We start from the raw sequence: 24,381 nt of genomic DNA on the forward strand, positions 1-24,381 counted from the left end.
GGATGTTGGGGTGGGAGGTGGGAGGGTTAATGGGAGTGGAGGATGAGGGAGTGGTTTTTGGATGTGTATGTCTGCTGGATTTGGGTGCAGGTGCATTGGCTGTATGCTGATGTGAGGTGGATGGCTGTTGGGTGTGTGAGTGCTTGCGTTTGTGTCCCTTAGGAGGGGGAGGACAGACATGGTGGGAGAGGACCCAGGGGACGCATGCATGTTTGTTGTGGAGGTGTCTGCCAGTGAGGTGTGTTTTCTGCTAGGTGTGGTGATGCTGATAGTAGATGTAGATGTAGTGCATGCAGGTGTGAGTGTGGACGTGACTGGGAGGGAGATGGAGGAGGAGGAGAAGGGGGAGACAGTGGAAGCAGTGGATGTTGTCATGTCTGCAACTGTATGGTGTTTGTGTGAGTGCCTGTGGGAAAGTGTGGTGTTTGTGTTTGCCTCTGCCACTCTTGGGTGTTGTCTTGTGTGCAAGCTCATCTGTATGTGTGCCTGGGATGGGTTGGGGTTGAGGGGAGTGGGACTGGGAAGTGGTAGTTAGAGGGGGGATGGTAGAAACAGGGACAATGGCTGCCATCAGAGAACAGCAGAGAGGAGGCCAGAGCCAGAATCAATCTCTGATGGGCCACCAACCCACTGTGAAGGCCCTCTAGGAATGCATTGCATTTCTGCATCTAGGATGCCAGCCCCTGGGTGGCATTCACAATGGTTGACTGCCCTACAGAGATGGATCTCAGAAGGTCAATAGCCTCCAGACTCAGGGCAGCAGGGCTCACTGGGGCAGGGCCTCAGGAGCCTGGTATCAGAGTCTGTGTTGTCCCTTCCAGTCTCTGACGTGGGGCTCCCCTCACCCTCAGTCCCACTGGTTCCCTCGGAGCCTGTGGCCTCTGTCTCCAGGGTCATGTGGGATGCAGCTCCCTCTGTCACCGGTGACCCTGCTCCACCGCCAGATGATGCTAATGTACACAAGGACAGGATGACTAAACAAGAAAGGGGGGAGAGAGACAAAGGATACCTTGGCGTACACAGCACCCTCACACACAGGGAACAGGCCTACCCAATATGCATTCCACAACCAGTGAAATGGCTAGTCATCAAGGCATGATGAGGAGCACACACTGCCAACTGCGCCACACCTGGGACCCACGAAGCCCTGCCTGGAGGTGACTACTAACAAGCTAGGTTACCTGTATTTGCCATGCAACCATTACCCTTCAGAGGACCCACACTTCAATGTCTGGCCTGGCCTTAGGGGCACCCACTAAAACACAACCACCACCTGGATACCACCCCACCAGCCAAGAGATGTAATGATACCCACTGTACTCACCCCCATGTGGCTGCTGTGATTCCCTCAAGTGCCCATCCAGCTCAGGGTACGCCACCACCAGTATGCGGGCCATCAGGGGGGTCAGGGTCCGATGGGCACCCCTTCCTCGCTGGGAGGCCATCCCCGGCTAAGCCTCCGCGGTCTTCTGTGCCCAGCGTCTCAGGTCCTCTCACCGTTTCCGACAGTGGCTCCGCCTGCCATAGACCCCCAGGGTCCGCACCTCCTTGGCGATGGCACACCATATTCCCTTCTTTTGATGGGCACTGACCTGCAGAGGCAATAAAGACAGGAGAAGAAAATTAAACTAACAGTCCAAGCTGTCACACACATGGCCCACCATACCCATTTCCATCACCACTGGCACACACATTGCCCAGCACACAACATGTACATCACCAACAGATAATCCCCCTCTTACACAATGCCTTCACACACATCTCCATGCATCCATGCCACATGCATCATGCACACAGTGTACTTATGTGTTGGTCTGGAGGCCCATACAGCAGTCCATACTGGGATAGGACCCCATCCACCAGTCGCTACAGCTCCTCCGAAGTGAAGGCTGGGGCCCTTTTCCTGGTCACACGGGCCATGGTAGGTTCCAGACACAGGTCACAGCAGCACATGAAGTGTAGGTCTTCTCCTGTTGAAAGTCAGGAAACAAGTGAGGAATGATTTAGAAAATGGCAGTCACGTCCGTGGCGGTGTACACCGTCACCGCCTGCGTACATCCCCATTGGCCACTTTACTCCATGGGGCCCAATATTATCCAATGAGAAACTGCCCGGTGGTTGACGACCATCTACCGCCACAACGCCCAACGTCGGCAGAATTACCTCACTTCCACCAGTCCCTCCACACAGGACAGGCGATCGCCATTTCAGGGGGGGTGAACAGGCGTATCGATAATTGCTGCAATACAGGATAAATAGGCACAAACTTTACACTGTCCCAAAACCTAATTGCACTAGGTGGATTGCTGTTGTGGTTTAGTTGTTCAAATTGTGCCAGCCTACTCACTCTTGTGTCCCTTAGATACTTACCACTGTGGATGAATAGGAGATGGAGACAAACTCCCGTGTACAGACCCCTGGTGGACTTAACTGCACTGGAGGACAGGCATGCTATACTTACCAATAGACTGGACAGGGCCACAATCACAGAGCTGTGTGCCCACTTGGAGCCTGACCTGATATCAGCTATCCGTTATCTGACTGGGATCCCCCCTCTTGTGCAAGTTCTCTCAGTGCTCCATTTCCTGGCACCTGGTTCTTTCCAAGTGACAGTGGGCTTGGCAGCAGGAATGTCACAACCAATGTTCTCAATCGTGATGGCAAGAGTCTTATCTGTCCTGGTAAAACACATGTGCAGCTAAATTGCTTTCCCCCAGGTAGAAGATTTGGCCACAGTGAAGGCCAGATTCTATGCAATGGGACATATCCCAAATATTATTGGTGAGATTGACGGAACACATATTGCGTTTGTCCCCCCAGAATCAACAGGTGTACAGGAATCGTAAATGTTTCCACTCCATTATTGTGCAGATGGTGTGGCTGGCGGACCAGTACATCTCCCACGTCAATGCTAAATATCCTGGGTTGGTGCATGATGTCTTTGTCCTGAGGAATAGCAGTATCCCAAATGTGATGGGCCAACTACAGACTCACATGGTGTGGCTTATAGGTGAGCCTTGGTCCCAACCTGGTGTATGTTAGTGTATGCCTCTGATGTTAACCTAATAGGATAGTGTGTGGCTAAATGTTGTCCCTCAATGCCTGCAGGTGACTCTGGCTACCCAAACCTATTGTGGCTGCTGACCCCGGTGAGGAATGCCAGGACAAGGGCTGAAGAATGTTATGATGAGGCACATGGGCGAACCAGAAGGATCATTGAGAGGACCTTCGGCCTCCTGAAGGCCAGGTTCAGGTGCTTCCATCTGACAGGTGGATCCCTGTGCTACTTACCTGAGAAGGGTGTCTGCATGTTGCACAACCTGGCCCTCAGATGCCATGTGCCTTTTCTGCAGGATGAGGTGACTGGAGATGCCCCTGCGGCAGCAGTGGGCCCTGAGGACAGTAAGGAAGAGGAAGCTGAGGATGAGGATGTGGACAACAGAACATCAGTTTTCTCTCAGTTCCTCCAATGACACACAGGTGAGACAGTGCAACTTCCCATTTCTATGACTATTGGTGTATTCTGTGTGGCAGTGGCATGCTGGCATTACCCATTTGTTACCTCTACTTACTGTCACCTATGGATTATCATTTTACAGATGTTGGTGATATGACAATGTCCTGATGTGATCGCTACAGCCAGCAACAGGTCAGTCTTTTTATGCTCTCACTATGTACAGTTCATTTACAATGGATGTAGCTGTTACCATCAATACAAATTTTCAATACATGAAATACTAGTAGTCAAGGTTTTTCCAAGGGTGGTTATTGTAGTGCTAGGAAATGGAGGGGAAAGTGTAATGGAATGGGGTGATGATGGAGGAAAGTCCAGGGTATTGTTCCAGTCTATTTGTAGCACATGTGCACTGTCCAAGGGGCCATAGGAAGGGGAGCAATGGCTGTTCAAGGTGGACAAGGTGACTGAGTGGGATGCCAGATGGACATTCAGGAGAGTTTCATTTCCTGACGGTGGTCTTGGCAAGTGTCTCTGGCTTCTGTCTGTGTCGCAGAAAACATTTGCGGGGTGGTTCACCTTCTGCAGGGGGAAGGGTGCTGGTTGACTGTGGGTCCTGTGGCGGGGCCTCTTGCCCACTAGCAGAAGTGGAGGGCTGGTCAGTGGACTGGCTAGTGGTAGGGGCCTGCTGGTGTGCTGTTGCCTCCCTTATGATGTTGGCCATGTCTGCCAGCACCCCTGCTATGGAGATCAGGGTGTTGTTAATGGCCTACAAGTCCTCCTTGATCCCCTGATACTGTCCCTCCTGCAGCCGCCTGTTCTCCTGCACGTTGTCTAGGATCTGGGCCATTGTGTCCTGGGAATTTTGGTAGGCTCCCAGGATCTCGGAGAGTGCCTCCTGGAGAGTCCCTGGTCCTGTCCTCCCCCGGCGCACAGCAGTCCTCCCAGTTTCCTTGTTGGCCTGTGCACCTGTGCCCTGAATGGTGTGTCCACTGCCACTGACCCCAGGTCTCTGACTGTCTTGTGGGAGAGGTGTGGCCTGGGGTCCCTGTACAGGTGGGCACACTGCTGATTGACGTGTCCTGGGTACAGAGGTTTGGGTATGCTGGGTGGGTGCTGTGGTATTGGATCCTGATGGGGGAGGCTCTGTGGTGGTCTGTGAGTGGGCTTGGGTGACCGGCTGTCCAGCGGTCCCTGATGAGCCAGGTAGGTCCTCCACATCCAGAAGTCCAGAGTTACTGTCATCACTGTGGGCCTCTTCTGTTGGGGGACAGGATAGTGGTTGCACCTCCTCTCCACTGACATTGGCTGGGGTACCTGTGGGGATGTAAATAATGTATTGTGCTTCAAGTGTATGCCATTTGTACATCCCTGGCTTCCCCTCTATCGTTGGTGTTGCCCTGCCAGCTTTTGCTTGTGTATGGTGATGTATTGAGGGTATATTAGTATCCCTATGCTGTCCATGCTTTAGTGATGGGTGTCCATGCAGGGCTGTGAGGGGTGTCCATGCATTGGTTTGGCATGCAGGGCTTGGCATTGAGGTTAGTGAGATGTGTAGGTGCAGTGTGTGTGATGGAGTGGAGTGATGGGAGTGAGGGTGTGGGTGTGAGATGGCATGCAAGTATTGGGGGGGTGTTAGGTAGTAAATATTGACTTACCAGTGTCCAGTCCTCCGGCTACTCCAGCGAGTCCCTCAGGATGCAGTATTGCCAGTACCTACTCCTCCCATGATGTGAGCTGTGGGGGAGGAGGTAGGGGTCCACCGCCAGTCCTCTGTATGGCGAGCTGGTGTCTTCCTGCTATGGAATGTACCTTCCCCCGTAGGTCCTTCCAGCTCTTCCTGATGTCATCCCTTGTTCTTGGGTGCTGTCCCACGGCGTTGACCCTGTCCACGATTCTCCGCCATAGCTCCATCTTCCTTGCTATGGATATTTGCTGTACCTGTGCTCCAAAGAGCTGTGGCTCTACCCTGACAATTTCCTCACCATGACCCTTAACTCCTCCTCAGTGAAAAGGGGTGCCTTTGTGGAGCCATGGGTGTTGTGTGATATGTGTTGGTGAGGGTGTGCTGGGTAATGTGGTGGGGTGTGTGATGTGGAGTGCGTGAGGGGTGTATGGGTGTAAGTGGTGTGTGTGTCTAGTTGTCTCTGTGCTCGTCTTCTTAGTCTCCTGGTGGCAATTTTCTTTGTAAAGGGTTGTGGGTAATGTGGGTGGGTGTTTTATAATGGTGTGGGTGTAGTGTGTATGGGTGTCAGGTGTGTGTACTTGGTACTGGCCAATGTTGTGTTGTTGTGTATGTGTGTGTTCATTCAGTGCGCAGCGGTATGTACCGCCAATGGTTTACCGCCGTTGAATGTCCGCCATGGTGATTCATGGGTCATAATGTGATGGGCATTGTTTTGTTGGCATAACGGTATGGGTTTTGGGATCGCCACTTTATCACTGACCTTTGGGCTGGCGGATTTGTGTATGTGGCTGTATTCTGTCTGATTGATGTGTGTGTGTCATAATATGGTGAACGGATATTCGCCATTGCGGCGGTATGTTGGTGGCCGTCAGCGAAGCTGTAAGCAGCATTTACTGCCAATGTCATAATGAGGGCCAGATTGTCTTGATGTTCCAGCATTCAGATTGCTGCTGGATGAAAAGCCATCACTTGGTGAGGAAGAGTGCCACATATGGCAGTGGGAGCAGTTACTGCTTATGCTATTTTGAAATTTTGCTAATGGACTTTCTATAGTATGACTTCCGTCTTGGAGTTATGTGGCCTCACCATACTCTATTGTACAGGTGAGGCCTCACCATTGCTGCTTCTGTCATATATTTTGCAAAGTGTGAGAAGCCGTGGTCAGGAATGAAGTTGACCATTTGCAAAGAATTTCAAGATTCCAGCACATAGGACGTGAGGGGAAATATAGTCATTATAGCACTAGATAGACCCAGGACCAGTCAGAACAATCTGACATGAGATCAGAGTGCTAAACATGATGTTATGGACCCTGTGTACTTCATGGGGGCTGGAGAAGGAACAGATGCCCTTGCATAATTTGTGCAATTTCTCTTTTGTTCTCTCTCTTTTTTCCTATTCCCATATTTCATGTATTGGTACTTGAAGGCTTTGAAGTTCCTCTACCATTAGAATAAAGGGACAGGAAGTATGGCAGGGGCTTAGTTATCAAATGGTGCAGCAAGTGCAGTGGCACCGAGTCCCAGGTGCCTCAAGGGTACATTGAACCCTTATATTATGATATTTTACTACCTAATAATTAGAATGAATGGGACCCATTTTTCTTTCTTTCACTAGGTCTCATTGCACACTTGCTATGACATTGCATTAAGCATCTATACATTTATTTTCCCATCTTCAGTGCATACTTTAACTCTAAGAAACCCTGCGTTAGTACCCGGGTTGCCAACAACACAGCTCACAAATACACGGAAGTAATTCAAATTAATGCATAGGCTGAAAACGTGAAAAAGGAATGAGCAGACCCATTCTGTTTTGATGCGGCACAAATAATCCTATCATGATATGGCTCCTGATGTATCAGTTTTTTTGGCACTTGCACAGTCTGCTCTACACAAAATTAAAGGCTTTTCAAGTGTAAAAACTACAAAAGTGATATACAATAGAGCTATTATGGCTAATGTGACTCCTAATTTTCACATTGGAATCTCTTCTGAATCAGTATGACAAAATGTATGGCAAATGTTCATCCTACCAGTGTTAAGATGTGCAAGGATGTGTTGTTATACGGTTGCTACTAAGGCAATAGGACTGTGTATTAGGACAACTAAACTTCAGAATGTGGGGGATTAATTCCAACCACACCATCAGGAGCTGTTAGCCCAATTCCTGGGAAGCTCACAGTGCCTCACCTGAACACCTAAACCAACTGGAGTAGAAGATGAATACAAAAACCTGAACATGACACGCTCGCTCCCTGGGAAGTTGTGGAAACAGATCTCACCCTTTTGTTGTGTAGTCATGCCTGCCCAGGAGAAAACACAAAAGATATACGGACTGAGTTTTCAATATATTTATTGAAATAAATGTACTCTTCCATAAAGCAAATAAACTCCAATAGTTAGGCAGATGAATCAAAGCAGCGAGAATGATAAACTGGTAAAGACAATGAATGTTCCAACCAATGTAAATGTGTTCTAGACATTCTAGAGGTGCTAGAGATTCTTATCTATCTTAAGACTATGCTGAGAGCATAGCAGGAGTACCTTTCTGCCTGGCCGATCAAAGGGACTAACCCCAGGCTGATAACTAAAGATAGTGTCAGGAGTCTGCCTGTAGTGTAGAAGGCAATCCTCTCGGAAGCTGGTAGATTAGCACCAGCAGAGCTGCATGTCAAACACAGCATTTGTTCCAGGATGTTCGTGGCTGGAATGCCCTCTGCCCCTTCCTGGTCAGTGCACCATTTATATAATAAAGCCATACTGTGTTGGAAGCACAGCTCTGATGCAATGCTGTACCAAGATATTAGAAGCTGCCACAAGGACTAGGGAACACAAGACCTAGGATATTGCGTACACTGTTTATAGCCTTGAACAGAAAGTGCTGATTACATGTAGTGCAAAGGCTAATTAAAAAGCAACTCCTTCCATATATTCCTAGAAGAATATCATGAGAAAAATGAGTGTAAACTCTCATTGATAAAAGCAATGCAGCAAAAATGCATAAAATATTAAATAAATGAATCTAAAAACAGGGGACCAACTGGGGTCCAAAAGGTCCTCATGACAGTGCATGAATGGTGTGCAACCATTTTTGCAGCCTCAAACCACAGAGGGACTACAGACTCCTAAAGGGAATGCCATCCATTTTCATGGTGAAAGCTGTCTATGAGGAAGAGTTAAAAGGATGCATTTGCCACCTTTTGCAAAGATTTGCAAAGGGAAGCAGGTCTCGTTAATATAAATGAGGCAGGAATTCTGCAAATCTCTATGAGTAGCTGTTTTGGGCTGTGCCAGATTAGTACATCCAATGCAACACAAAAAAGGTCAAGTTTCATCTCAGCAACTTACAAAACAGGCAGCTGCTTTGCGACTTAGTCTATCTTGCACAGTGTCTCCTGACATAGTTCCAGTCGTGCTTTGAAAGACCAGGCAAGCCCTTCAGGCCTACACGCTTGGTGCCTGCTGCTTGGGGCGGGCTAATCAAAACTACAAAAAAAAGCAAATGCATGCAAAATGTTATTATTATGTTTTTCCTAGAATCTGTCAAAAACGGCCTTGGCATATGCATTTTAAATTGGTCGAGAAATGGCTTGGCTGCAGACTTAATGAAGTGTTAATGCATGAAAATTCTCTCATTAAAAAGCAAAATTTCCAGGGCTTCTGATAGCTGTGAGCTGGACTCTGAACTGGGACCAATTAGGTATGCAAACTTTCCCAGAGACCTTTGCTTCTCTGCCTGTCAGATGGTTTGCTTTAAAGGCATTAGTTCTCTCTCTTTTTAATACCTTTTTTAAAGATGTAGCTGGAGAAATCTTGGCGGATAATTAAATCTTCTGCTCTAAGAGCAAGCAGCACACGCTTCACAAGCAGTGGGCATCTCTGCTCCAGTGTCAGTATAGCACCATAGAGGAACTGAAAGGGGAACGGGTGAACATTAACAAACTTATATTAATGTTACGATTTCTGGCTATGACTTTTTGGATTTTTGAAGTGCTCTAATTAATAAGTATTACTATAACACAAGTCAGGGGTACTTATTTTTTTCAACTCAAAGGACTTTTGGCTGAGTTAGCTGGATTTTAAATCACTTATCTGAGAAAATGTACACCATGTTTCCAGTGATAGTGATGCATTAATCCACTGAGGTAATGTATTGATTTCACTCTGCGTCGTACTTTTCACATTCATCTGTCAGTCTCAACCTACTCACATCACACCACACCTGAAAGAGCTCAACTAGCTCCCCATATACAAACAGGAACAATTCAAACTCCTTACTCATACTTTTAAGGCACTACGTAACACTGGCCTAGTACACCTCAACATTTGCATCTGCTTTCACAAACCGTCCAGACATCTCAGCTTCTCCGGACACCTATCTGCACACATCCAACACATACAGAAAAACTGATACGGCGGTAAAGCCTTCTCCTACATCCCTCCTAAACTGTGGGACCACCTGCTGCTACAAATAAGACCCACCTCCTCACTTCTTGAATTCCACAAGAAGCTGAAGACCTGGCCTTTTGAGTAGTCTTAGTACATCATAGCTTTAGCTGGACTCACACCTGCTTGGCACGAGGATGCCCTCCCGGGAGATAGTGTACTCTAAAAATCTGTATAACAGCACATAACATAACATAGCATAACGGAACATAACATAATATCAGTGCAGTAGCTGGCCATGTAGCCCAACGTGTTTTGAGGAGGTAATGCTTTAAGGCAGCCATAGATTCCTTGTATGTCCTAAAGACTCAATAAGGGTGCTAAATCTCTCATCTATTGTAGCCTGGTGCAATGTTTAATTTGTGCCAGTAGCCAGATGGTGGGCATTGGCACTCATTTGTGGGGAGATGGCCATCAGAATTTGGCCAGAGCAAAAAAGGGAAAGGCAGAAAAGGGAGAAAGAAGAGAATGCTACGAAAACAATGAGAAAGGGAGAAACCACAAATGACAAAGAACCTGTAATAGTGTGAGAAAGGAAGATGGTGGTGATAGTGGAGGGCAAGGCATGAGATGGAATTAATACTATTCATCTATGGTATCCGGAAACCCATTCATTCACGAGAAAAAGGTTCTGCCCCTACACTGATGGATTTATTTAATTTTTTATAAATTAAGAAGTGATGTTTGTAGCGGCCCAACAAGGCTCCTGGTGAGATAGTGTGGTGTCTGTGCACACATGAAAGACACAGAAAGCTTGGATTAAAGAAGGTTTACTTCAATTATTGGAACAGCACCCCGACGTTCCCTGACATCCCATTAACCAGTCTCAACACCTTTGAAATCTAGAATCACCATCAAGCGACGCCAGAGCCAATGTTCCAAAAGAACACACACTTGCTAAAGAGACAATACGTATCATGAAACAGCTCAGATACAATATGTAACATAATCCCAGCAAATACCACACCTCAACCCCTTGGACAAAACCCCTAAAGAAAATTATTTTTAAGACAAAAGAATCCATTCAAATAACTAGGCATACCAACCCCTCTTTTAGGTCTGGTCATGGACAACTTTTGAACATCCGACATCCGAGGATTCTCCAAGGAGGTTCCCCCTAGCTGGTGAAATCCCATCAGAAACATCCATTAACCACCACCACATGGCTGTTGCCATCACAGTCACCTCCCAACCACCAATCTGAGCCCACAGCAGTTTTGCCAGTTGCTGATTTAGGGGAGTGATCACCAGACAGCTTGGCTGGAAAGGTTGATTGTGTAACAAAACCATATTCTCCTCCTTAAACTAAACTGCATTCCTCTTGCCCCACTATTTTCCATTTCCACCAAAATGGCATGTTTCAAAGCCTTAAGTACAAGTGTGGTTGTATAAACTTTTGATCCTACCTTCCTAGTCCCCGGAGGCCTTTCAATTATCTTCAAATCCCCAATCTGAAATCACACATCCTTCATCCTTTTAAGATGTCTGCACATGGATTAGCTTTTAGATTGCACCAACTCCACTCTGTCCAATACTTCATTCAAATCAATCACCCCACCATCCGCTTGACTACTGTCCAAACCCCAACTCAGGCACAATTCATTAGAAGCATGTCTACCTTTCAGAAACACAAACAAGGAAATACCTGTGGTAGAGTAAGGAGTATTATGATATTTCCAATACCTCTGGCCCACCGCCTCATGAACATTCAAACCTGAAGCAAAAGCCTACTGAGTGGTACATTTCACCATTCGATTCACTCTCTCCACCATGCCATTCCCTGGAGGGCTACATAAGGTTACGAACATTTGCTTTATGCCAACCAAACCGAAAAATGTTATTATGCAATCCAATTTCAATTGAACACCATTGTCAGATATTAAAAACATGGGTACTCCTTCTCTCTGAAACACGAGTTTGAAGAAATCAATCACAGCATTAGTATTGGGTTCCATCAGAAATTTGCACTAAACCAACTTGGAATGATAATCGAACACAACAAAAGCATACGTCAAGCTTTCCTGCAGCTTGCGCAAAGGCCCGATTAAATCTATCCCCAATTTCTCCCAATGTCTCTTAGGAAATTCCACTGGGAACAATGGAGTTCTGTGCATGCAAAGAGACTGCTCCACTCCAGTATTCATCATGAGAGGTCATAAAAGTTTCAACTTCTACATCCATACTACGGGTGGGTGGTAAACTCCGCTCTTCTGGCAAAGCTAACAGAGTTTTGGCACTCCGTGCTCTGTTTGGAGAACAGACTTCGACCAAAAACTCTACTAGCCCCACCAGTGGAGCCAAGCTCACCGAGTGCGCACTGCAGCCCAGTTATAGGCCACACAGCGCAAGCACAGACAGCCTGAGCTTGCTCTGTGTGGCCCATAACTGGGCTGCAGTGTGCACATGGCCCGATGTCAGTGGCATGTAGCTGCTGCCAGTGCCAGCTCCAGATCTAGCCATCCAGGCCTCTCTCCGGCCTAATCAACAGCCCAGGTGCAGGGGAAAGATGGAGGTAGAGAGCCAGGCCTCTGGCAAGTGGCAATGGGGACCCTGGTGTCGACCTGGACCGAGGTAAGGCCCTTGTTTCCCTGTCTTCCCTGTGTGCACACGGCGGGGCAGGCCGGTGCACAAAAGGCCTGAAACAGTAGCTTTCGCTGCCTATGGCCCTGGCCTGAATTCAGTGCCTCAGAGATTGTGCGCATTCAGGACAGGGTGCCACTAGGGTTGGTGGCACTCCGCCACTCACAGAACTCTATGGAATTCCAACTCGGTGAATCAACTCAGTGGAATTCTGCGGAGTGGAACTCCGTGAGCTCCGCCTACCCCTAATTCATATCTGGCCACCAATAGCATGCATAAAGCCTTTTCTTAGTGCCTGTGTCACACACACATCCTACATGGAACATATAGACCATTCTTTGGATGATACCACATTTCTGAAATGATAAGACTATCAATCATACCATCACACAAAACATCATTCATACTGCTATCAACTGAGGGAGAGTCTAACGAATATCTGGAGAGAAAATCTGACATTTTAAAGATTTTGGATGTGAATTCCAAAGGATGGCTGTGAACACTATGAAAGCTCTATCTCAACACTCTACGTTCTCCTGTCAGCAGAGTGAACAAGGGATGTTATGGTTAGGCAGCATTTGGACACAGATTCCTGAAAAAACAGATGGACTACTCATAGAGCCTTGAGGCAAGCTCACTTTAGGGCAGATGACCATAGAAACTTTCACAGATAGACGGATGATATGATCGTTCTCCTTCAGCCATAAGCCTCAAAAACGTGAGAACGTCCGCCTCCTGGCACACACTAGGTGATCTGGAAACGTTACCGTAACCTACCATTCAAAAGCTGTAGCTGAATTGACCTTATTTGCGTACAAGCCCTATTTTTTATATTTACATGTGTTTTCCTTCTTTCCCTTACTCCTTCCATTTTCCTTTTCCTTCCTTACTATATGAAAATGTAACCACCACAATATGTCAGCGCAACAATAATAGCTGCATGCCTGCTGTGCTGAGAGATGTTTTAGCATGGTGGAATGAAGAACATGCTGTCACTGAAGACTGAGGGGGAGCTTTGTGACAGTTTATGTCATTTTTTAAATTGTGCATTCGGGCTCATCTAGGCCTTTTCAATCCAAATCAAAAACCCGGTCAAAGACAAAGAAGCAACTATTTCAGTGCAGAGGATAGGGAAGTAGGTAGAACAAAAGAGAGAAAAAAAGGAAAACCAGCATGTCATTATTCATGAGAGATGTGACTTTACTGTGGGTGGTGATATGATGGGGGACTGGTATGGAGACTGCAACAGGAAACTACGGCCATAGGCTAGCTTAATGGTGATTTTCACTTGTGTTCATATGACACCCCAAAATGATTACCCCCAACAGAGCATTGCCCACTGCAGAATGTTTGGCGACCCCCTGTTGAAACACATAGAGCAGGCCTTATGCGTCCCATGCCCTTCTACTTAAAAACACTAGTGGTACTTCCAGTGAATAGCTGTCTATAAATGGGGGTGTATGGAAGAGGGACTGTGGTAGTTATAGAAGTGATGATCTATTCCATGAGTGACCCTGCTTTGGGGTCCATTTATTTAAAACGCTTGTATCGCTGACTAACACCAAATGGATTTGACGGTTTTCCATAGAAATCAACAATTCATATTGTGCAAAAAAATGGAACAAAATAGATTATTACTTAGAATAATTGCAACGTTGCAGTGGGGTCTTTCAGAGTTACAACACAGTGGGAACTGTTTCCAAGTATATTGTGGGTCTTTGTGCACAGTGTCAGTGCGATGTAGCAAGGGGTAATCCAGAGTTGGAGTAAATTTAAGGAGTAATGTTAGTTCATTGCATAAGTGAACAGCATTACCGCAGGAAGAGGCAGAAAACATGGATGCTTAGATGCTTCCTGAAGGCAACAGGATGAGTTCAGTGCTGTTATTGAAAGATAAGGAACTCCCAGCAGTAAATGCAGTTCTTTTGAAGCAACATTTTTGGATGAGCGATATTGTGAATCTTGCCCCTCTATTAATAGTGAGATACTACTCATGGGGGCTCTTAGACCGGGGGATAGATAGCAGCCTTGCTACTTAAAGGTGTTTGCTAAGATTGCTGATTCTGCATGCAAGGCGACATAAATTGAATTTAATCCTTGTATTCAGTGACAGCCATTGGAAAAGACAAGGCAGCAGATTTACTAACGTTTTGTGTCGTGGTTGTGACACTTGTTTGGCGCAGTCACAACTCACATTGTTAGTTGAGATTTACAAAGCCACACACGAGCCAATTTGAGGTGCCTTCTATGGCTTTGTAACAAAAAAGTAATGCAACACAGCGCATAGACCAGCCTTGCGTTAGCTTGTGCCAGGAGGCATTCTGTGGTTGGAGCCTGGGCATTCTCATGCATCCACCCATGGATTTTGACGCAATCCCATGTTTACAGAGGCCTGTAAATCTGGGATTGTGTCAAAATGGTTTTCCACCCAGGCATAAAAAGGAGAAATATCTTCATTTTTTCACATTCTGCATCACACATAGAAAAAAAGAAAATGCCTTTACGGATTGTTTGTGTGCAGGTAGGTGTCCTTCCTTGCACATAAATAACCCTGCTCATAATGCAGGTGCCCTTGCAGCATGGCTCAAGAGTGCTTGCATTGGTGTTAGCCTGCACACAGTGCACCAGTGCTCGGAGGGAGCAGAAGTGTGCCATATCTTAATAAATATGGCACATTTCTGCTCTCTCTGTTTCACGCAATACAGAGCAGCAACTGTTTGCTGCCTTTCTGTTGTGCGAAAACCTAGTGAATCTGCCCCAGAGGATGGAAGCGATGTCGTCATAATGACCTAAAGTGCTGATCAGTCTGGCCACTGAGCAACGGTTTGCCTTGAAGTATACAAAGGATGATTGTGAGGCACCTTCTATTAATGTAATTCCAAAGTCTAGTCTCTTAATGAGAGTATGAACAGACATTTCCAATTGATTGGCTTAAGAGTTTGATGTTAACAAGGGAGTGTAAGGTGTAAGAAGAGCGTTGTGGATGTTTCTATATTGCTAATATGTACTATGAGTGTTAGTGTGGCCTGTTGTGTAAAACCTAGGGATTTTACCATGGGAGAGATCAACGCATCAAATTTCAATTAATTTGTTATTGTGAAATCAAGGTTCACTTGTGAGAAGGCAAAACAAGGAAGAACTCTGTTTCTTGTGGGTTAAGCAAAAAGAAGTATTCGGACATCCATTATCTACTGCTGAAGTCAGGAAATTAAAGAAGCAAAATGGAAGCATTTGTGACAATTTGCTCACTGCACTCAAGTGCTAGCCACGAGCAGGCCTGTTGCACTTTCCTGTGTTCCGCTACATTTTCTGGTCTTCTACTATACCCACATACTGATTTCTAGCCTCTTGGACAATATTCTGAAATGTCCATTCATTTCAGATCCATTTCAGGTTTTACATCAGCCAGCGCGCTATTTTTTACAAGGATTGCAATTTTCAGAACAATTGACCTTGCAGCAAATGCCAGTACTGAATGACAGCTTCCTGGAAAAACGTTCTGGATTTGACTCACCAGCCAGATTCATGCCAAGTTTGTTGCAGCCTGTATGCCTTTCCTGTCATTGATTCCAGTTCCTAGAATTTCCAGCTCATTTCTGTGTCCCCACCCATGCAGGCGAAGGATGGGTAGAGGAATCAGCATATCTGTGGCTCGCAAGCACAAGCTTAATCACACCTGAGTCATGTTATCACCAGTGAGCTCCTTTTCAGTCTCGCAACCATGCAGCCCGGCACTGGTCATTGTAGCAGTGTTCCTGTTTGAATAACCATTTGTTTACATAGTTACTGACTCCTGAACTACCCTTGATCCTTGTATGTAGAGTTTCTTGATAGAGCTATGGCAAACTCCTTGTTCCTTGATCTAGCACTGTTTTGCAGTGATCCTGTGTGTTTTTTTGTTGTCTGAGCTAGAACTATTTTAGCTCATGCATGTTTCTTGAACTTCTCTCCTTTCAGTAGTTAACATTTCTCAGTCCCTAATTTCACTTATTTTTTTCTTAGTTGCAGCTCCTTGTTCCTGATGTCCTGGTTCCCGTTGTTTTAGAGTGGTTTCTTTGCCTTCTTCCCACCAAATATTTCCTTTGCTTTACTTTCTTACCTATTAACCCACTAGCTGCTGGGGCTTTTCTAACCCCCTTTTTTATACTTTGGGTACTTTGCACTTAGTCCTTCATAATGTTTTTCCACATATGCTATCTATGTTAAATGTGCATCCTTTTTCCAACATCCTGGGAATTCTAAAGGTCCCTGGGTTTTGAGGATTTCTCTGGAGCGTTCATAGAAAAATCCCAAAATATAGTTGCATTTTGGGTTCTTTTGGAAAAAATGAATAAACGTGAAGTGATATACAAGAAAGTGTTTGTCTTTTTTTCAGTGAAAAAGGCATCAATGAAAGGTTTGTTTTTTTAGGATCACCATATTCCCAGCTTTCAGGAAGTGAGGTTGTATCACAAAAAATGTTGTACTGCAATGTTTGCATTTTTCTAAGATGTAGGTCACTTTCCAGATGTTATACTTTCAAACTACTTGCAGGTGTGAAACACATGGGTGAACTCAAAAAGCTATACATTTCCAAAAGGTAGACACAATTCTGAAATTAGAAAGGCTTAATCTATTTAGATCCGTTAACATTTCCCTAAGGAAACTAAGCATTGCAATCAAAAAGTCATGAAAATAAGTAGAAAAAATAGCAATTACCTGTAACTTTCACCTTTAATTTTTTAACACAAAAGCTGATTTACATCCTTTTGGATGCACAGATATATGCAGTTTGTAGGTTTTCCCAAAACACGCAATAAACAGAGCCAACACCTAAGCTGCAGCTTGTAATGATTTTCCATTGTGTACGACCATTCTGAAATTCAAATGGTAAAATTTCATGCATGAAAAAAGGGTATGAAGGAGAACTGTGTATTTCTGAATTTCTGAATTGTGCAAAGCATTCTGAGTTTTGGAACAATGGTTATTTGCACACCTCTGAATTCTGGGTTATTTATACTATCATGTGAGTCAGATGGAATTTTGCACAATGTGTTCTATATTGCAAACTGGCTTACATTTGGAAGCCAACAATGCAAATACATCCAATTGGTAATAACAGATGTTCTACTATGCTGCATTCACATGTCTACCAACAAAAATGGTACAGCACGTGTATGGCAAGGTCTAAGGTCCGTATCATCAAAAAACGACCTGGAAACATTACATCACCCAGCAAAATCAATGATTTGTTTATTATTTATTATTTATTTTTTTGCAATGTGAGAAGCTGTGGAATTTGGGCTCTAACTCACCAGCCACCCAGATAAACTTACCAAACCCAGACATTTCTGAAAATTAGACAGCCTGAGAAGTCCAGGGTGGTGTGACTTGTGGGGCTCTTACCATATTTTCTAAACAATTATTAGCCCTTGCTAATTGGAGCCACAAAATTACTACTCCCCAGAATTCCTGAAATTCTCCCAATAAAAACAGTACTCCAGTTCTGTAGCCACAGAACTGGAGTACTGTTTTTATTGGGAGAATTTCAGGCTGCGATACAAAACATCCCAAAACACAGCATGGAGAGTAAAACAATGTCGTTTGGTGATGTGAGTAGCTGCAAAATTGGGAACTAGGGTCCACTGCCACCTAGGGAAACCTACCCCAGACATTTCCAAAAACTAGACATGCAGGAAAGGCATAAGTGATGTCGCTCACATGAATCCCAGGACATTTTCTTACACATAAAGCCTTGAAAACCTTAAACTTCATCTAAAAACACACATTTTCCACATGTGTCTGTGAGAGAAAGTTCTGGAATTTACAGGGATCCTCAAAATTCCAACCACCCAGCATTCCCACAATTGTGTCATTAACAACAGTACCCTGTTTGTGTAGATTAGTCCAGCACCCGTGACAGACAAAGCCCCAAAGCTCAACATGGAGAGATAAATTAAATTTTAAACACTCAAAACTGACCCTCTTTTTAAAACAAAACTGGGTAGCTTTGGATTTTTGTGCCTGGGCTAGACATGTAGGAAAGTCCAAGGCGGAGTGACTCTTGTGGATTCCCATAAGGCCTTGCAAGCATCAAACTTTGACAAAAAAAATACATTCTCCTCACATTCCTGTAAATGAAAGTTCCAGAATCTCTGGGTTTGCCCACATTTCCTAACACTCAGCATTCCCACACTTGCAGAAATGAAAATGCTACCCCACTCGTGTGGGTGGGACTAGAGCCCGCAAAAAAATAGGGCCCATAATGCAATGTGGAGACATCATTATTTCTTCACAAAAAAGTTCCTAATTTGTCTGTGAGGTAGCTGTCATATCTGGGCCCAGACTCGGCCGCCACTGAGGAAAGCCTTCCTAGCTCAGAAAGTTTTGGAAACTAGACACCCAGGAATGTCCAGGGTGCTGTGCTTTGCTTGGATCCCACTATGTTTTCTTACCCACAATGCACTGCAAACCTCAAACTTTACCTAAAATCACACATTTTCCTCATATTTCTGTCACAGAACCTTCTGAAAACTGGAGGATTTCAGAAAATTACAGCTACCTAACATTCCCACACTTGCTCCAATAAAAACACTACCCAACTTGTTTGGCTGGATTTAGTGCCCAGAACATGAACTGATCAAACCAGGGATCTACTGTTGGACAATAGAGCAAAGTTAACTTCAAACCAAAGGGAGGAATATTTGGGCAGAAATTCTTTAAAGCAAAGGAAGGTGCCTTAGCATCTTCATATCATCTGCAAACAAATGGTACTGCGGAACAGTTTACTATCCCTATAATGTAATGTATCAAGATGGCAAAAGCAACATTCAGAGCTTGTAGATTGAAAAAACTGCAATGCTGAAGAGTGATGCAATAAAAAAAATCACAATTTGGGGTGTTTAAGGGTCCCATTCCTAACATAAAGCTCTGTTGGAGTGACTGTATATGGAAGAGCTAATGAGTGAGATTTAAAATGAAGAAAATGAGAGAAATGTTCAAAAGAGAGGGAAACAGAACATTAAGAGTTGTGATGCTAAGAAAGCTTTGAAAGAAGTATGCGAAAAGGAAGGTGAAAGTTTTCAGACCCAGCTTGCTATGAAAGAAAAGGTGCACGTGATATTAATAACCTGTTACGATGTTGGCATGATTGAGCGGAGCAGGAAGAATGGAGAGATATCGAATCTCAACCAGGTGGTTATATGTGAGATAAGATGAACATAAATTGTAAAATAATATTTTCATAAAGGCAACATGTCCATTTACTCTTAGGAGACCCAGGGCTGGTGTAAGATGTATTGATCCATGTCAGATTTAACATTCCAGCTCTCCCCTGAAAATATAGGTGGGGCGGTAACATGTGCTGCTTGGACGGGTCCGTTGCTGTTACATGCCTAAGCCTTGCTATAAAATCCATCGATGCATGCATTCCTCAGTATGCCATACAGTGATACCTCTTTATATATTTCAAGGCAACGTCTTCCCTAATACCACTCTCAGTAGCACCTCCCACTTACACATCCCCCAATACTTCTGATAACTCCTAATCTTCCATTCCCCCTCATATCCCCTCTTCTGCCGCTTCACCCCTTTCTCTTCACACCTCACCCCTCTCCTTATGCGGCTCTTGATGCTCCCTCCCACCTTGTCTCCCGCTAAAGAATACACTCTTCCTATCGCCTCTCAGTCACCCATCTCCTCTCTTCCTATTATGTCTCTTGTCGTCCTTAGACGAGCACTCATTATCTCTTCCTGAAACTCCCCACAACCTCTCGCACTGTGGGTCTCCATTGCACTCTCCGCTTCCCTACTTCCGCTTCCGTAGTGCTCCGCCCCGTCCCGGTGTCACCCTCCTGCCGGCCACACACGCTCCTTGCCGCCTCTCCTCTTGTAACTCTCCCTTGTTCCTGTCACTCCTCCTGCCGCCGCTCTCCCGTCAGCCCATCACTTCCGCTGCTGCTCCCTTCTCCGTCTCCACTTTGCCCATTCAGCTTTTCTTTCCTACTCCTTGAGCGCCATTCTTCCCCTCGCCTTCTGCATGCCCGCTCTTCCCTGTATTTCTCTCTCCTAGCCCTCTTCTCTTTCCTCAAGCAGCATCTATTCTCCCCCCAACCCACCCCCGCTTTCCCGCCGCCTCTCATTACTCCCCCCGCAGCTCATATTCCCTCTTTTCCAGCAGTGTATAGTATCCATTCCCTAGAACCTGTCCATCGCCCCTCCCGGACATCCGCGCCCTCCCCCCGCCCTCTTTTTTCGCTGGCAGCATCCCCCTCACCAGTCCGCAGAAGCTTTACCACATCTTATCCCCCGCACCTGCACTTAGTTTTTACGTCTCCTCTTACATCTTTCACTCTCACCTCTGCACCTGCAGTTTTATTTCCCTCGCTCTCCTCGTGCAGTTCCAGGTGTCCCTTGTCACCGATTTCGTTTTTCCTCGTTTTACCCATTGCAAGCTGCACTCGCTTTATATATTCCCCTCTCCACTGCATCTACTATTTTTCGCTGCCCCCCCATCTTCTCCAACAGTTACCCGGAGTGTTGCTCTCAAAACTCCTCCCACAGCTCTTCAGCTGTTTAGCAGGAGGACAACTGGAAGCTTTTTAAGGGAAAGGGGTTGTGGGGGGGCGGAGGCCGCTAAGGGTCTCTTGGACACGCGGTAACAGTGACTGGTATCTTCGTTCACTATTAGGTGTGACCCACACCACGTACCTCATGGCCCTTGAATAAAGCCATTTATGCCCAAGCCTTTCCTACTAGAAACCAACGTGTTTGTGTGAAGTCCGCGGTCCTGAGCGAGTGAGTGTAGTAGGATAATGCACCTGTTGGTGATTCCGCTGTGTAGCTTGTACAGGGCCCAGTTCTGAACCCCAGCAAGCATGGCACTGCCTTTCATTCTTCAAGGTTGGGAAAGGTAGTATCATTGAGCTGGGTTGATTGAACCATCTGCTAAAAGAGTAATTTTCATCCCAAGGTTCTCTCTGCACTTCTACATAAAGTATCCGTTTTATACATTTTTTAGAGGAACAAAGCCCAAGCAGCACTGGCTGTATAACGGTGGGTGGATTTATAACTAAAGCTGCCTGCATAAAACTGATTCTGGAGCAGAGAGAAATCAAAGAAGAGAGTTATGCTATTTGCATAGCTCTGACATTATTCCCAGTGCCTGAAGGTGGCAGCAGAAGTCTTTCTTTCAGCCCTGCTGACTTCAGCTGCAGTATCTCCCCCGCGACCTCGCCCACACTTACTACGGGATGCGAGCAGGCAGGCCCATTGTCTGATCAAAAAGAGAGCAAAAACCCACACACGGTATCTGGTTCTGTAACATCAACTAACAAGAGCTACGCGTACACGTAAGAGAGGAGCTCTGTCATTTCGGGGCATATTTACAAGATCACTCCTGATGCGCCACTTTTCTTGCGTTGCCCTGCACCACTCTAGACACCCAGGGGCATATTTATACTCCGTTTGCGCCGAATTTGCGTCGTTTTTTTCGACGCAATTTCGGCGCAAAACTAACGCCATATTTATACTTTGGCGTTAGACGCGTCTAGCGCCAAAGTATGAGGAATGAGCGTCATTTTTTTGCGTGAACGCCTTCCTTGCGTTAATGAGATGCAAGGTAGGCGTTCCCGTCTAAAAAAAATGACTGCGACGCAAATGCGTCGTATTTATACTCCCGGGCAAAAATCACGCCCGGGAGTGGGCGGGGCAAAAAACCCCGCATTTGCGCCTCTTTTTAACGCCTGGGTCAGGGCAGGCGTTAAGGGACCTGTGGGCTCAAAATGAGCCCACAGCTGCCCTCCCATGCCCCCAGGGACCCCCCCTGCCACCCTTGCCCACCCCAGGAGGACACCCAAGGATGGAGGGACCCATCCCAGGGACATTCAGGTAAGTTTAGGTAAGTATAATTTTTTATTTGTTTAAATATTTTTTTTTGGCATAGGGGGGCCTGATTTGTGCCCCCCTACATGCCTCAATGCCCAATGACCATGCCCAGGGGACATAAGTCCCCTGGGCATGGCCATTGGGCAAGGGGGCATGACTCCTGTCTTTACTAAGACAGGAGTCATGTAAATGGCGTCTGGGCGTCGTTAAAAATGGCGCAAATCGGGTGGAGGCGATTTTTTGGCGTCAACCTGACTTGCACCATTTTAAGACGCCCTAACGCCATTTTCCCCAACGCCGGCGCTGCCTGGTGTACGTGGTTTTTTTCCACGCACACCAGGCAGCGCCAGTCTGCTAGCGCCGGCTAACGCCATTCAATAAATACGGCGCCCGCATGGCGCTTCAGAATGGCGTTAGCCGGCGCAAAACTTTTTGACGCTAAACTGCGTTAGCGCAGTTTTGCGTCAAAAAGTATAAATATGGCCCCCTGTGTGCGTCGTATTTACAATACGGTGCACCATGGCGCTCGTTAGAACAATAGTTGACATTATTGTGGCACTTTGCAGGATTAGCGCCAAAGACTATGGCTCTAATCCTGTAAAGTAAAGGGAGGTCCATAGACTAATATGGGTGCGTCATTTTAATGCCTGCCATAGGCAGGTTTTAAAAATGATGCAAAAAAGGCACAGTGAAATCTTGTAGATTTCACAACACCATTTTTTAGGGCCTCCCAGCGCGGGAACACCCCTTGCATACATTATGCTTAGCTCAGGCATAATATGGCACAAGGGTTTACATTGCGCCACTTTGTAAACATGGCGTGGCAGAAATGCCTATCTAAAGCCACATTAGCGTAAACAAAATTACGTTAATGTGGCGCAAGGGGCTTGTAAATATGCCCCTTCATCTCAAAGAGGTAGCACTGTTGGATAAAGTTCATCTTGCAATGATTTGTCTGTCTCCTTATTTATTTTTTTACTTATGTATTTTTATATAGCACAAAGATTACTCACAGGTGCCAGAGCGCTTTAAAGTCGACATACGTTGTTACATGGATAAATAGGGTTCAAGAATTATAAAACATTACCAAATATACTTACATAAACTCTAGAATTAGAAAATGATAAATCATTACAGAAAAAATGAAACAAGTTGTACAATGGCCATATACAACAGTAAAAACATTGTAAGTGCCTGGTGAAGTAGAAGAAGCGAAGAGGTGAGTTAACATGTTCACCATTTGAGAGGATTAGCTGCAATGTCTTAGTTAAAATAATGATGAAGGATTGGGACTTTCAGTGCCATTTTGAAGGTCGCCAGCAAAATGGTGATGCGCAGGTTTGGAGCTAGTGAGCTCTAAAATTTGTTTGCGATTCCTGAGAAGGATTTTGCCAGAATTCGTCTTTCTTGAAGGTCGGATTTTCATGCAGCAGAGCTTCGGCATTTGAAGATGGTTTAGCACCTCCTGAAAGTCTGAGTTTGTCTACCAGGTATTGGGGAGTGGATGTGGGTAGCAGAGGCGGCCACTGCAAAGCTCAAGGGGAGGGGTTGGCTGGGGGGAGTGTATGGGGGGAAATAAAATAATAATAAAAATTAAAAAGTACCTGTTTCTGCTACCGCTGCAGGCCACATCAATCCTCTTCCCTCAATGGTGTTGGTGTCCCAGTAGTTCCTGGGACACCAGCACAGGCTCTTCATGCAATCCTGGCACTGCTCTCATTCTATACCTAGCATGAGAGCAGCGTCAGGATTGGTCTGAGCGGTTTGGTCTGCCGCTCAGACAGTGCACTGGGGTCTGTGCAGTTTATCCAACCCAGCTGTAGTGCACTGACTCCACTCCTCCTCCTCTCCCCTCCCGTGGACCAGCCCTGCCCCTCCCTGCACATGCTGGCTGAGCCAGTAGCTGAAAAATAAAACAATATTAAAATATTGTTTTATTTTTCAGCTGCTGGCTCAGCTGGTGGTGCGACGCTCATTCGCCATTGCAAAGGAGCCGCCCCTGGTGGGTAGTTGGGCCTGATGGGTGATACAGGTAGGATTCAACAGGCAACCAGCAGAGAGAGTCCAGGTTAGGTCATGAACGTCGTTCAGGGTTCGCCAGGGGTCGCAACTGCAACCCCTTGCTTGCTGCTTGCAATTCCTGGCACTGCCTTTGCGACCCGCAGCCTCAGAGGGAACAAAATCAGTGCCAGAAAACAAGGAGAGACCCACTTTCCTTAATTTCTGTCAATTTTCTATTACACTAATAGTGATTTTATATTTTGTTATTTACTATCAATGTAATAAAAAATGAATTACAATTTGCTGGAATATGACCCTCCCTGGCAGTTGAGGTAAGCAAAAAATGA

Source organism: Pleurodeles waltl, chromosome 3_1, assembly GCF_031143425.1.
Source record: "Pleurodeles waltl isolate 20211129_DDA chromosome 3_1, aPleWal1.hap1.20221129, whole genome shotgun sequence".
Taxonomy (NCBI): domain Eukaryota; kingdom Metazoa; phylum Chordata; class Amphibia; order Caudata; family Salamandridae; genus Pleurodeles; species Pleurodeles waltl.